Source organism: Rhinopithecus roxellana, chromosome 5, assembly GCF_007565055.1.
Source record: "Rhinopithecus roxellana isolate Shanxi Qingling chromosome 5, ASM756505v1, whole genome shotgun sequence".
Lineage (NCBI taxonomy): Eukaryota > Metazoa > Chordata > Mammalia > Primates > Cercopithecidae > Rhinopithecus > Rhinopithecus roxellana.
In genome coordinates, this window is record NC_044553.1 from 110496921 (window position 1) to 110511925 (window position 15005).

A 15005-nucleotide genomic window follows, 5' to 3' on the forward strand; every position below is an offset into this window, starting at 1 on the left:
AGGTTGAAGTAAGCCGAGATTGCACCACTGCACTCCAGCCTGGGTGACAGAGCAAAATGCCATCTCAAAAGAAAAAAGAGTAATTTGAAGAGCAATATAGACATTTTATAATTCTAAATTGTTTAATAAGATTTTCAATTCTGATTACTTCTATATATACTGCCATGAATATGTCAACCAAGTTATTTATTTTCTCTCATGAATGTGGCATGCTCGATTGAAAATACTGAAACTCTCTCTTTTCCAACACTGTATTAAAAGTAGGCCTAATGCATACTAAAATCTTGACAAATTAAATACGATGTCTGAAACTTGCTTCAAAACAATTTAGTGTGGGGAGGTAACTTTTATGGAATAATACTGCCTATGTATAATGTATAGCTAATTTTTGAAATAGATTGATACATAGCAGTTCATCATACTATTCTCTTTTGTGTATGTTTCAAAACACAAAATGAACTTATTATTTTAAGAAGTTATCATTTTGGCAAAACTTCACGAAATCTTTAGTGTTTCATGTCACAGAAGAAAAAGTCTTTCCATAAATAATTTTTCTTTTTTTTTTTTTTTTTTTTGAGACAGAGTCTCGCTGTCTTGCTCAGGCTGCAGTACAGTGGCACAATCTCGGCTCACTGCAACCTCCACCTCCCAGATTCAAGCGATTCTCCTGCCTCAGCCTCCTGAGTAGCTGGGACTACAGGCACATGCCAGCACGTCCAGCTAATTTTTTGTATTTTTAGTAGACACGGGGTTTCACCATGTTAGCCAGAATGGTCTCGATCTCCTGACCTTGTGATCTGCCTGCCTCGGCCTCCCAAAGTGCTGGGATTACAGGCATGAGCCACCGTACCCGGCCTCTAATAATTTTTAAAGCTAGCTCCATCACTGGACTGCAGATCTTTTCACTCTTTATATTTCACAAGACCCATAGTCAATCAGTGAAAGCCAAACATGTTTGTGAAAAAGGTTAGCTACAAATGCACCATTGAATACTATGCAGCCATAAAAAAGAACAAAATCAAGCCCTCTGCAGTAACACATATAGAGCTGGAGACCACTGTCCTAAGTGACTTAACATGAGAAAAGAAAACCAAATACTGTGTGTTCTCACTTATAAGTGGGAATTAAACACTGAATACATGATGGTAAAAGTTGCGAACAACAGACACTAGGGATCACTAGACCAAGCGGGGCATGGGCTGAAAAACCACCTGTTGTCTACTACGCTTATGGCCTGTGTGTGTGATGGGATAGTTGGGACCCCAAGCATCAGCATCAAACAATTTACCCATGTAACGAATCTACACATGTACCCTTTACTATATAATAAAAGTTGAATTAAAAAAAAAAGTTACCATCCAGCAGAAACTGCAAACAGAATTTTATTAAGTTTTGCTATGCCAGCCATTTACAGTTGTCTCTCCCACAATTTCAGAAATGCCAATTACACAATGGATATCAGATTGTACCCTTAGAGAGAATTCTATTAAACTTCCCCCTAAATAATACCACCACTTTCTAAGTGTTTAAATAACATTCACATGTGATTCCTAAAGAAGTTGTTTCTCCTTTAAAACTAATCTGGGCTGTGGTCAGGCATGAAAGTGAAAGAAACCAGGTGCAGTGGCTCAGCCCTGTAAACCCAGCACTTTGGGAGGCCGAGGCAGGTGGATCATCTGAGGTCAGGAGTTCGAGATCAGCATGGCCAACATGGCGAAACCCCATCTCTACTAAAAATACAAAAAAAATTAGCCGAGCATGGTGGTGAGCACCTGTAGTCCCAGCTACTCAGGAAGCCGAAGCAGGAAAATCGCTTGAACCCGGAAGGTGGAGTTTGCAGTGAGCCAAGATCGCCCTACTGCACTCCAGCCTGGGTGACAGAGTGAAACTCGGTTTCAAGAAAAAAGAAAGTGAAAGAAATGACAGAATCTCAAGTCCCTTCATCTTATCTTTAAAACATTCCTGCAGCTAATTGAAGAGATTAATGGCCTTACTATCAATCTTTTAGGAGTTATTAAAATACCTATGAAGCACCAAGGGCAAACATTTTTAAAGTCTGTTTAGAATACTTCATCCTTTGGACCCCAGTCACCAAAATTTATTTAAAAACACATTTGTACAGTACTGCTGATTACATTTCCATGGTTGTTTGACCTGAACAACCAAGTGATTAACCATAATGCTATAGTCTGCATGTTTGTGTTCTTCAAAATTCGTGTTGAAATCCTAGTTTCCAAGGTCATATTAGGAGGTGGGGCCTTTGGGAGATGACTGTATTACGAGGGCAGTCTTAACGATTGGGATAAATGCCCTTATAAGAGGCCAGAGAGAGATCCCTTCACCCTTGCACCATGTAAGGAGACAGACAGCTAGAGGGTGCCATCTATTAACCAGAAAGCAGGCTATCACCAAACACTGAATCATCAGACATCTTGATCTAGGACTTCCTAGCCTCCAGAACTGCAAGAAATGAATTTCAGTTGTTTATAAGCCACTCAGTCTGAGGTATTTTGTTGTACCAGACCCAAATGGACCAAAGACACATAGAGAATATTTGTAATGCAGCTCAAGGGAGTGTGGAGAAAGAAAGAAAAGAGCATTTGTTGAGGGCTTACCATGGGTCAGGAACAGTTCTAAATGCTTTACAGACACCTAATTTATTACTATCAACAAATTTATGAGGTGGATATTATTCCTACTTTACAGATGAGAAAGGCTCAGAAAAATTAATTTGCCAAAAACAAGGGGTGGAGCTGAGATACAAACTCAACTCAATCTGCCTTCAAAGCCATCAGATTACTTCTCCCACAAAGACAACCTTCCAAAATACATTAAAAATCGACTTTGATTGATTAAAAAATTAATTATTTAGTGAATATCATTCTTCATTTCAAGTGGCATAAATCATCTGCAACCAACAAACTTTGAGGAAAAGTCATAGTTAACAGAAATAATACAAGGAACAGAGCACCAGTATAGGTCAGAGTAGGACAGTGGTCAGACTACCAACCTTAGTCAGAAAACCTAATCCCAGATTTACCACTCACCAGCTGGTGATCTAAGGCAAGTAATAACCTTTTGAGCCCCCGTTTCTCCATTCATAAAATAAGCATTACTCCTAGCCCATCCATCCTTCTACCACAGACTATTTAAGAAGATGAAAAGTTAATGATGAAATTAATCCATAAACTAAGACAAACTATAATTCATATAAGGAATTAGTATCTGGTAAAATGACTATTAATGAAGAGCTATTTTCATGGAAAATAACTTATCACAACTAGAATAAGAGATGCAGTCCACCAGCAACAGGAAGCTGCTCACAAACAGGTGGCCTCATCTCAGCGGGGGCCCCCTTAACAACAGCAGATGTTGCTCAGAGGACCAGTTTTGTGTCTGCTTTCTAACAAACCCGTTCCTCCCTGCTGCCGTTCCCACGAACGAGACTGGAAAACGGCGTAGGGGAAGGCGCGAAGGAAGTGCTGGGAAAAGAGCAGCAACAGAGGCAAGAGGCTGGGTCCCACAACTCCCAAGGTGCGAGGGGCTCTTCACTCCTCCAGGCCTCAGCTCACGCATCTGGAAGACGGAGAGGCCATTCCTGCCCTGTTTCCTGGGCAGAGCTAAGATCAGAGTACAGGGAAAGCATGGTAAAACCCGCTGAGAATGAAAGATGACGATGACGATCACCTGTCAAACGAAGGGCGGCTCCTCCAGGAGCCCCTCGCATTTAGACATTCCAGAAGCCTCATCACCCGCGGCCGGGGCTGCCCCCAAGTGAGGTGACGCGGCAGCCCCCCACTCATCCCTCAGACCGCGTAGTGTGCGGGGTCTTACGTCCCTAATACCCCAGATGAGCCCGGAGAGGAGGCCCGGACGCGGCTCACTCCCGCCCCCGTCCCAAGGCCCCCGAGGCCGACCTCTGAGCCCTCCCCAGACTACCGCGGCTCCCCTCCCCCAGCAACGATCCCTGCCCCGCTCCACCCGCACTCCCAGGTGAGGGGAGGGGGTGAAAGGGCGTACCCCGCCGCCATTTTGTCCCCTAGTCCCCGGAAGGCATTCAGACGGCCCGCGCCCCAGCCGGGACCCGCCCGGGTCTGCGCTACGCACGCCCCTCGCGGACACTCACCCCTGACCGCCCTGCGCAGTTCGGAGTGGCTCAGAGCGTCCCGCCGGGAAAGGGGCGGGGCGGGGCGGGGCAGGGAGGCCTCGGAGAGGCGGCGTGGCTTCTAGATGCACCACGTGATCTCACTGCCGCGCCGCTCCCGGCTGCTAGAGCAGTGTAGTCCGCGCGCAGGCGCACGTCGGTTCGCGCCGTTGGGGCGCCCAGAGGAGAGGTCGGACAGTTGATTTGGTTCGATGTCTCGGCGCGGCTCTTCCGAAGCTGTTTCTTTTCCTAGGTTAAGCTTACACCGCCGCTTTTGGTCACACAAGTCCTTCTCGTACTCAATCTTTTCCCTCCGCCTGCCTTATCACCACAGTCAATACACAGATTAAGGATTCAGAGGCGCGCCTCACAGAAATCTGTACTGGTGAAAGCACTTGACAGGAACACGCCCCGGGCTGCGCTGAACACAACTAGGCCTCCTAGAGCCTTTATCAGGGCCAGGCTTGGAAGGTCGAAGTACCTAACAAAATACGTTTCATCTACTTCAAAGACAAACAGATGATGAATTAAATACTTTAACATTTAAATTGGTCTAAACAAAATAGAAAAAAGATTTAATGCAGACCGTAATTATCAAACGAATATTCTCTGTCCCTTTTCATCCAGCTGGGAAACAGCTCTTTGCCCTTCCCTCTCCCTCCTCACCCTCAGTAGGCGGGAAGTCCTGGACTCACAAGTGCTGGGGGGGCAGGAACCATATGGCTATGTTGCTCCCTTCCTCTCTTGCCTTCTTAGAAAACTCGCTTTTTCATTTATTCAGCAAATGTGTATTGACCACATACTATATATCAGATGGTATTCTAGATGCTTGGAGTTAATACGTGAGCAAAATAAACAGAAATCTCTAAAAAAAAAACCTCCGACTTCTTGGAGCAGGGTGAAACCAGGCAAGTGTTACATCAAGTTTAGCCAAAAGCGGTGTCCTTACATATTTTAAGTTCAGCCTGAAACTTTCTCCCTAAATAGTGAACTATAACCTAAATGGAGGTGTAAACAGACTGCAGCCTACTCTCGCGCCAATCACCAAGTTTTGGCCAAAGGCGGCCAGCTGTTCAAACCGTGTTCAAATAAGGTAAACGTCTAGCTATAACCAATCCGGCTGTTTCCCTACCTCACTTCTCTTTCTCTGTCTATAAACCTTTTTCCACCATGTGGCTCTGCGGGAGTCTGTGTGAACCTACTCGGGCTTAGGAGGCTGCCTGATTCGGTAATAGTTCTTTGCTCAAACTCTGTTTAATTTGGCTAAGGTTTTGCTTTTAACACAAGAAATAGTAAACACAATAAATAAGTAAATTCTGTAACATGATAGGCACGACAGTAAACAAAATGAGCAGGATAAGGGGGATAGAGTAGGGTACGTACTACAATTCCATAAAAGGTGGTCTGGACCTCATTTCTTAATTATCCCCGCCTCCTTTCATCCCCATAAGCATGTAAACAACCTGAAGTCTCTCCCGTCTTTAAATCTCTCGCCCAACCTACCAGACTCCACTTCAACCTCTGCTTTCTTTCCTATAATACATTTCTCCAATTATCTAAACAAGAGTGCCTCCAATTCTTCAACCACTACTCAAGTCTGGACTTACTGCACTCTGATTTCTGCCCCACCAACCCACTGAAACCATTCTTTCCAAAGTCACTAGGGGCCAGCCGCCGTGGCTCACGCCTGTAATCCCAGCACTTTGGGAGACTGAGGCAGGTGGATCACCCGAGGTCAGGAGTTCAAGACCACCCTGGCCAAAAATGGCAAAACCCTGTGTTTACTAAAAATACCAAAAAAAAAAAAAAAAAAAAAATAGCCGAGTGTGGTGGCGCACACATATAGTCACAGCTACTCGGGAGCCTGAGGCATGAGAATCTCTTGAACCTGGGTAGCGGAGGTTTGCAGTGAGCCGAGATCATGCCACTGCACTCCAACCTGGGTGACAGAGCGAGACTCTGTCTCAATTTAAAAAAAAAAAAAAAAAAAAATGTTGGGCTGGGCCGCTGGCTCTGCCTGTAATCCCAGCACTTTGGGAGGCCGAGGTGGGCAGATCACGAGGTCAGGAGATCGAGACTATCCTGGCCAACATGGTGAAACCCCGTCTCTACTAAAAATACAAAAATCAGCTGAGTGTGGTGGTATGTGCCTGTAATCGCAGCTACTCAGGATTCTGAGGCAGGAGAATCGCTTGAACCAGGGAGACGGACGTTGCAGTGAGCCAAGATCGCGTCTAGCCTGTCGAGAGAGTAAGACTCTGTCTCAGAAAAAAAAAGTCATAGGGATTTCCCTACCGTATATCTTATGGACATTATCATCATTACCTAACTTAATTTCTCTTCATGACACTCCTTCCTTCTGGAAATACTTTTCCTTGCCTTCCATTTTTACTCTCTTGGTAGCACTTCTCCATCTCTATCCACTCCCTCTCCATCTCTTTTAAAGTCTCTCTTATTTCTTCCAGACTTTAAATATTGGTATCCCACAGGAATAGGTGTAAGCCTTCAATCTTTTCCCACTGGACACACTGTCTATGTGACCACTGCCTTTTACATAACTTTGGTTAGCATCTTTACGCTCTGGATTTCCCAATATATATCCCCAGCCCTGATTCCTGCTCCTGGGATCCAGGCCACATGGTTAACTACCTACTGGTCATCTCCACACGAATTAATAAAAATAAATATGACAAAAACCATTCATCTTTCTTATATACATATAAAACAGCTTTATTGAGATATAACATACATATAAAACAGCTTTATTGAGATATAACATACATACTATACAACTTTCTCACTTAAATTATACAAATCAGTGGTTTTTAGGATATTCACAGAATTGTGCAATCATCACTGCATTTTCTTCACCCCAAAAAGAAACCCAGTACTCACGTTTCCATTTTCCCTCAATTCCCTCAGCCATAGGCAACCACTAATCTACTTTCTGTGTGCATAGATTTGCCTATTCCGGACATCTCGTATAAAGGGAGTCATGAAATGTGGTATTTTGTAACTGACTTCTTTCAGTTTGCATATTTTCAAGGTATGTTGCCGGGCACGGTGACTCACACCTGTAATCCCAGCACTTTGGGAGGCCAAGGCGGGCGACTCACAAGGTCAGGAGATGGAGACCATCCTGGCTAACAAGGTGAAACCCCGTCTCGACTAAAAAATAGAAAAAATTAGCCGGGCGTGGTGGTGGGCACCTGTAGTCTCAGCTACTTGGGAGGCTGAGGCAGGAGAATGGTGTGAACCCAGAAGGTGGAGCTTGCAGTGAGCCAAGATCACACTACTGCACTCCAGCCTGGGTGACAGAGAGAGACTCCGTCTCAAAAAAAAAAAAAAAAAAAGGTATGTCCACATCGTAGCATGCATCAACACTTCATTCCTTTTTAAGGCTGAGTAATAGTCCATTGTATAGAATATATAATCACCTTTTATTTATCCATCAGTGGATAAATACAGATAAATATGTCCATACAGACTATCTCTACTTTTTGACTATTATGAACATGCTGCTATGCACATTCATTTACAAGTTTTTGTGGGGATATATATTTTCATTTCTTTTGGGTATATTCCTAGGAGTAGAATTACTGGGCTACATAGTAACTGTATTTTTAAATTTTTCTGGAACTGATAGATGATTTACCAAACCAGCTCCACCATTTTATACTCGCACCAGCAGCATATAAGGGTTCCAGTTTCTCCACATCTTTTCCAACATTTATCATTGTCTGTCTTTTTTATTACAACCATCTGAGTGGATGTGAAGTGGTATCTCATTGTAGTTTTGATCTGCACTTCCCTGATAGCATATTTTCATGTGCTTATTGGCCATTTGTGTATGGTATTAGAGAAATGTCTATTGAAATCCTTTGCCAATTTTTTAATCAGGTTACCACTCATTTTCTTTTACCACAAAATCTATTCCTATTAATGATATGCCAAACAGTCTGGTTCCCCTCCATGATGTGCTGCTCCTTGGCCCCACTGATGGCAGACTTGCTTCAGCCAATAAAATGTAAGCAGGAATGTCAGTTCCAAGCAGAAGTTTTAAGAGCCAGTTGTGGGTTCACCATGTCTCTTTTCTGTCTGCCACAAGCAATTTGTTTTAGAAAGAAGCTATTCCTTCAGCATAAGTTCCATACTAGAGATGACATGGAGCAGAACAACAGCTGATCCCCAGTGGACATGTAGCATTTGATATGGTTTGGCTGTGTCGCCACCCAAATGTAATCTTGAATTATAATCCCCCACATGTCTAGGGAGAGACCTGGTGGGAGGTGATGAGATCATGGGAGTGGTTTCCCCCGTGCTGTTCTCATGATAGTGAGTTCTCACTAGAGCTGATGGTTTTAAAAGGGCCTTTGCTCCTCATTCATCTCTCTCTCACCTGCAGCCATATGAGATGTGACTCCTCCCCTTTCATCATAATTGTAAGTTTCCTGAGGCTTCCCCAGCCATGCAGAACTGTGAGTCAATTAAACTTCCTTCCTTTATATATTACCCAGCCTTGGGTGTTTGTTTATAGTAGTGTGAAAACGGACTAATACAGCATTTGTTTTTGTAAGCCACTCAGATGCTTGGGGATATTTGTTACTGCAGCATAACCTAGCCTGGCCTAGAGGACACACATCCTATGTGACTGGCTCCACTGTCCCTCCAGGCTCCTTGACATGGCCTACGAGGCCCTGAAGATCAGGCTTGTTGACGTATACAGCCTCATTTTTAGGCCATTCCCTCAACCACCCTATCCTCCAGACAAGATAAAATGCATTCAGGCCCTGGAATTTACTTCTTCCTCTCTCTTTCTCCCTCCCCCTAACCTGACTTTGCCCAAGTATTCATTATTACTGGATTAATATAATATGAATAGCTATCTTTGCCTAAATATTTTCTATGCACAAGACGTATATGTGTGTGCATGTATACATACACGTCTTGTGCATTGTCAGATAAAATACATATGTGTGTGTATGTACACATACATATATATATTTGTCTGACAGCAATCCTGAGAATTAGGTGCCATATCCCATTTTACAAATCAACAAAGACCCTAGATTTACTTTTCCTGGTGCTAGGAAGGGGTAGGGCCAGAATTTGAACCTAGGTCTATTTGATTCCAAAGCCCTTCTTTGAGTCATTATGCTATATTAAGAATTAAAAGTAATTGAATTTTATTAAGCATTTACTATGTGGCAGGCATTATGCTAAACGGATATTAGCATGAACTTCTCCTGGATTATATTTAACGCACATTAAGAAATCCATGCACTCAAAGTATAGAATAGTGGTATCCCACAGCAGTTTAAGGCCCTGAATTTGGAGATAGAGAACATAATATGCAACCTTGAGCAAATTACTAAAATTCTGTAAACTCCACATTCATCATCTCTAAAATGGAGCAATAAAATACACCTCAAAGGGTTTTGTGAGTATTAATGAATCAATTTTTAGAAAGCACTTAGAAAGCCTTAGCATAGAGAAAGAGGTCAAATTATACCAACTATAATGTTTCTATTGTCATCTAATCTCACAACAAACATATTAGGTGGGTACTACTATATAACTACCCTCTTTTCTTCAGCTGCCCTGTCTTTTCCCACCTCCTGACTTCCACACCTGAGTCCCTCCAGAATGTCCCTGCTCCTTTTTGCTACCTGATCAACTCCTCCCCACCTCTAGGACTTGCCCCAGATATCCTTTCCTGCACTTTGGCAGCAGGCTTGGTTGCTTCTTCCTCTGGACTTACAAAGCATTTTGTATGAACTTCAATAGTTAGACTTCTTGGAAAGCAAGGAACAAGAATCCACTTGGCCAGGCGTGGTGGCTCACGCCTGTAATCCCAGCACTTTGGGAGGCCGAGGCGGGTGGATCACGAGGTCAGGAGATCGAGACCATCCTGACTAACATGGTGAAACCCTGTCTCTACTAAAAAATACAAAAAAATTAGCCAGGTGTGGTGGTAGGCACCTGTAGTCCCAGCTACTTGGGAGGCTGAGGTAGGAGAATGGTGTGAACCTGGGAGACGGAGCTTGCAGTGAGCAGAGATGGCATCACTGCACTCCAGCCTGGGTCACAGAGTGAGACTCTGTCTCAAAAAAAAAAAAAAAAAAAAAAAATCCTCAACTGTTTACTATACCATGCCCAGCCCCAGACCCACTTCTAAAGTCAAATCTAGTGACTCAAGAGAGAAATGTAAGGCCTATTCCAAGAAAAAGAAACTTATACACCAAAACCACTGCAAAAACGTGTATTTTCACCAGCAATAACCTGAAAAAACATTTATGGGAGTAGATTCTAAGGGTGTTTTATAAGAAAAGGTAGAATATGATAACAGACCAGGCTAAACTTACAATATGGATGTCCTTACCTGAGGTTTTCATTTTAATGTGCTAAACTGAGCGACTGGGTGGAGCACGGTGGCTCACCCCTGTAATCCCAGCACTTTGGGAGGCCAAGGTAGGAAGATGACCTGAGGTCAGGAGCTCAAGACCAGCCTGGCCAACATGTTGAAACCCTATCTCTACTAAAAATACAAAAATTAGCCAGGTGTGGTGGCACATGCCTATAATCCCAGCTACTTGGGAGGCTGAGTCAGGAGAATCACTTGAACCTAGGAGGCAGTGGAGGTTGCAGTGAGCCAAGATTGCGCCAATGCACTTCAGCCTGGGTGACACAGCAAGACTCCATCTCAAAAATAAATAAATAAATGAAGCAAGTGGAAGCATCTCTAATGGTTTGCTTCGATGACTGACTGAAACTAGGATTCAGTAGTGGCCAACATTAAATGAAGCTGAGCTGAGATGCCAGAACATCTCATATAATGTGGAAAAAGCAAAGGTTTGTTTTTCATTTTGTTTTGTTTTTTTGAAACGGAGTCTCCCACTGTCGCCTAGGCTGGAGTGCAGTGGCACGATCTCGGATCACTGCAACCTCTGCATCCCAGGTTCAAGTGATTCTCCTGCCTCAGCCTCCCAAATATCTGGGATTACAGGCACCTGCCACCACGCCCAGCTAAATTGTTTTATTTTTAGTAGAGACAGGGTTTCACTGTGTTAACTAGGCTGGTCTCAAACTCCTGACCTAAAGATCTGCCTACCTCGGCCTCCCAAAGTGCTGGGATTACAGGAGTGAGCCACCACGCCTGGCACAAAGGGTTTTATTTAAAAAAAAAAAAAAAAAAAAAGTCAAACTACAGGGTCATATACAAAAGGATCAGGTTATGAGAAGGTTGGAGTGGGTTTGTTATGTGTAACCTGTTCAACCACTTCCTGACTATGTTTCCTGGAAGGACCCAGAGGGCACTAAGACATTGAGAAAACATTAGTCAGGGAAGTGTAGGCATCCTCAAAAGTTCTGCAATGGCTGTCCTCTCTGGACTAAGGATGATTGAAACGGTTATCTGATTTCTACGGGAGTGTTGGCATCGTGGCAGGGGCCATGTAGTAATACTTAACCAACAGAGACAAGGAGGCACAATTACCATAATGGGCAGCAGGCAGTCAGAAACTTTTGACATTGAGAGATTTGTGGGGCTGCTAACTCATGACAGGGTCCCTAGGAATAAAATAGATGGGCAGCCTGCTGAAGTATTACTTGATATATGCAACTGGCAAAACTATAGGTCAAGTGAGCAGAAACCTGTCTTGAGTTGTCACAAAAGGAAATTGTAGCCTCTCATTTAGTTCCCAGACCTAAACTGCTTCACATACGCAGGGTCCAGGGATTGAAGCAGAAACTGAGTCCCCTTGAGGAAAGAAACTACAACACTGTCACAACTGTATACTATAAATATTTCTCAAAGCCTTTCCCAAAAGGACTTGTGGCTATTATCAGGATGAGTGTGCACTGAGGAAAGGGGCATACCTAGGCTTTGAAGGATTATTACACACTACTCTGAGTTTTTGCTAATCCTTGAGAACCCCTGGATAGATTGAGAGCTTTGGGTGGTCAAGTAGAAAATGAAATTTATAATCAAGTCCATCACTCAGAGGGCTCAATAGGTTCTGTAGACCCACTGTGAAGTTATTTGGACTAGCCATACTTGTCAACTGACAAAATCCCCGCCCCAGCTCCCTGACCCATAAAGAGAGGACCCTTATGGTTAGGTAGAGCCAAGTAGAAGCCACTGGAACTGCTCTTCTCTAACAAAATGGTAAGCTAAAAACAATACCACATCCCTGTGGGAACTGCAGACATTAACTAGTGCCACCCTTAAAGATTTGATAGCGCCGGGCGCGGTGGCTCAAGCCTGTAATCCCAGCACTTTGGGAGGCTGAGACGGGCGGATCACGAGGTCAGGAGATCAAGACCATCCTGGCTAACCCAGTGAAACCCCGTCTCTACTAAAAAATACAAAAAAACTAGCCGGGCGAGGTGGCGGGCGCCTGTAGTCCCAGCTACTGGGGAGGCTGAGGCAGGGGAATGGCGTTAACCCGGGAGACGGAGCTTGCAGTGAGCCAAGATCCGGCCACTGCACTCCAGCCTGGGCAACAGACCGAGACTCCGTCTCAAAAAAAAAAAAAAAAAAAAAAAAGATTTGATAGCTACAAGAGTAAGGATTCTCACCACACTTCTGCGTAATTCCTGTTTGACTAGTGGCAAAACTAGATGGTGGCTTCACTTGCAGCTTCCAATTTAGATATAGACTTGTTACTGGAACAAATCAACATAGTCCTGACATCTAGTATGTAGCTATTGATCTGGAAAATCATTTCCCCTCATATCAATTAGCAGGAAAAATCAGAAAGCAGCAAATTTTTACCTATCAGAAACAGCAATTCACCTTCACAGTCTTACTCCAGGGCTATGCCAGCTCTCAAACTCTGTGACTAGTCCACAGAGACCTTGGTCATCTAGACATCCCATAGAACATCATCATGTGATCCACCACATTGATGACATCATGCTGATTGGCTTGGTGAACAAAAAGCAGCAAATATTCTAGATGCCTTAGTAAGGCACATGCATGCCAGAGACATAAAAATTCAGTGAAAGGAATGTTGGCATATCCCTCTCTAGCAGTGTTTTTCAACCAGTGATTGTGTCCACTAGGGGACATTTTGCAGGAAATGTATAGAAACCTTTTTAGTTGTCACAACTGAGAGTGGGCAAATTAGTGGCTCCTGGAATCTTGCAGGTAGTGGCCAAGGATGCTGATAAACATCCTGCAAAGCACAGGATAGCTCCCCACAACTAAGAATTATCAAGCCTGAAATAACAAGATTGAGATCGAGAATCCCTACTATAACTTATTGTGAGAGACAACTTTCTGCATCTTGCACATCCTAACACTAGGAAAGAGGCACATATACCAGATTTGGGTGTATTTCTCTGACCAACTTACTGATAGCCCTTTTCTCCCAGAAAATTAAAGGGCTCTGTAGCAGGTCCAGGGTGCTATGCAAGCTATCTTGCTACTGAAGCCTAATAATTCAGAAAACCCAAAGCATCTATGGCAAGTAAGGATGCTGTATGGATCCCCTGGCAAAATAGGAGTCCAAAGCACAGAATCCCAGAGTTTCGACACAATGCTGTGCTCTTTTCTGCTGGAAGAGCACTGGATTCTAGTAAAGGCTAGGTCTTGATGACATCAAGATCAATGGGCTCTGAGCTGGCCGTCATGAAACTGCCATAAGATTGGGTGTGCGTACATAGCAACAATCCATCATCAATTAAAAGTGATATATAAAAGGTCAGGATTTAGAAGATCAGGAGGACACAAGTAAGTTGCATAGGCAGGTGGCTCAGACTCTATGGCCTCAAAAGGAATTTCTTATAACCAGTTATCAGAGGGGGAAAAAAACTTAAGGCTGATTTAAAGATGGGTCTGTACAATATGTTGGCATCAGCTGGAAGCAGACTACTGCAGTATTACCATTCTGTTGAGAAGTGTCTCTGAACAAATGGTGAAAGGCAATCCTCTCAGTGGGGAAGACTTTGAGCATATATTAGGATATCCACTTTACCTGGAAGGAGACAGGATTTTTGTATGAGGATTTTTGTGACCCATACGAATGCTTATAAAACAACATCCAGTGAATAGGCTCTCAATAATCAGCTGGGCAGGCCAGGCACGGTGGCCTGTAATCCTAGCACTTTGGGAGGCCGATGCAGACAGATCACAAGGTCAGGAGATCGAGACTATCCTTTCTAACATGGTGAAACCCTGTCTCTACTAAAAACACAAAAAATTAGCCGGGTGTGGTGGCACATGCCTGTAGTGCCAACTACTTGGGTGGCTGAGGCAGGAGAATCACTTGAACCCAGGAGGCGGAGTTTGCAGTGAGCCAAGATTGCACCACTGCACTCCAGCCTGGGCAACAGAGGAAGACTCCGTCTCAATAATAATAATAATCATCATCATCATCATCATCAGATGGGCAAGAAGATCCATTCTGTGGATGTTGGTCAGCTTCTTTATTCAGCTATACCAGTTGCTGTTCAGTAGGCCCATATGTAACTAACCATGGCAACAGGGATGGGGCTATCCATGTGATCAACAACATGGAATTCCCTCTCCAAGACAGAAAACACTGCCTGCCAACAACAGAAGCCAATAGTGAGCTCCTGAATGCACCATTCCTTGGGATTCAGGGGACATATTGGTTATGTTGGACCTCTTCCGTCATGGAGGGGTAGAGATTTGTCCTCACTGGAGTAGACACTTTTTTAAACTTTCCCTATTCAAAATGGTTCTGCCAGCACCACCATCTGTGGACTTACGGAATGTCATGATGCTGTGATTCATTTTCTTGATATCCTATACACTGTTGCTTCTCTCCAAAGATATCATTTGAAAGCAAGAGAAACTGGCTCATATTCTTGGAATTCACTAATTTTATCACAT

At 43.7% G+C, this 15005-nt stretch overlaps 1 protein-coding gene across 4 annotated transcripts in view; it reads right to left on the reverse strand.

The window, feature by feature from the left end:
• The window catches only part of SCAPER (S-phase cyclin A associated protein in the ER), a 587291-nt gene extending 583023 nt beyond the window's left edge, over positions 1-4268 (reverse strand). For 2 of the 4 annotated variants that reach the window (XM_030930961.1, XM_030930960.1), the window contains exon 1: positions 4127-4231. The gene's annotated coding sequence lies outside the window, so the exon portion shown is untranslated. The other 2 variants (XM_030930958.1, XM_030930959.1) reach the window with 2 other exon arrangements.
• Between the last annotated feature and the right edge of the window lie 10737 nt (positions 4269-15005).